The sequence below is a fragment of the Oxyura jamaicensis genome, chromosome 10, assembly GCF_011077185.1.
Source record: "Oxyura jamaicensis isolate SHBP4307 breed ruddy duck chromosome 10, BPBGC_Ojam_1.0, whole genome shotgun sequence".
Taxonomy (NCBI): Eukaryota; Metazoa; Chordata; class Aves; order Anseriformes; family Anatidae; genus Oxyura; species Oxyura jamaicensis.
The window spans coordinates 7,898,606-7,899,388 of record NC_048902.1 but is presented as its reverse complement, the minus strand read 5'-3'; the positions used below and the strand labels follow the sequence as shown (position 1 = coordinate 7,899,388).

Here is a 783-nt window from a genome sequence, read left to right as displayed (position 1 = left end):
TAGCAGACACAGACAAAGTAGTGAATGACACGTGCAGACAAATCAGTCATGGCTTTTTCACTGAAGAAGGGAAAGGAAACAAAAGGATCAGTTAAATAAACACTTTCTATTTGAAGTTTATTATCATAACCATTCAGTGAACCACAGATTGTCAGACACAAGAAGACAGCTTTCACAATTGCCTCAGATTACTGAGTTGAGGCTGGGCAGGTAGCACCACACTGCACACCAGCTCTCACTTCAACACAAATTGCAAGATCCACCTCACAACTTGATCAACAGTTCGGGGGCTTGCGTTTGGCTGGCTAACGCCATGAGGGCATCAGTTTAGCTGGGCCTAGGCACCTAGGGCACCAAAGTTTTTCCTTTCCTGCTATCCATACACCGCAGCTCTGGGACAGATCAGGAGAAACAGCACTATGAGCCCAAACTGGCTTGTGCCTGAAACTTTCCAGTCGAGATAAAAACAGAATTGTGGCTTCAGCAAAGCAGGAGCAGCAGGACCCCTTTTCCTTGCACCGTACGCTAAGGTGCAGCCGAACAGCTCTTGTTGCGTGCCAAATCAGCACTTGGGTTTTCATACAGCCCACCTTCTGTTTCAAAACACCCCTCTGTTTCTGCAGTACTTCGCTCATCGGCGAACACCACGCTGCTGGTCTTTGAGCTGTTACCCATGGCTGCACAGCTGCCTCTCCCTGTTACCTGTGCGTTGTACAGCCGCCTGCCCCTGCTAGGTGTGTGTTGTACAGCCGCCTGCCCCTGCTAGGTGTGTGTTGTACAGCC

At 49.6% G+C, this 783-nt stretch overlaps 1 protein-coding gene across 1 annotated transcript in view; it reads right to left on the bottom strand.

The window, feature by feature from the left end:
• CHRNA5 (cholinergic receptor nicotinic alpha 5 subunit) overlaps positions 1-783 on the bottom strand; it is an 18,000-nt gene that overhangs the window by 10,606 nt on the left and 6,611 nt on the right. The gene's annotated exons all lie outside the window — the stretch shown is intronic.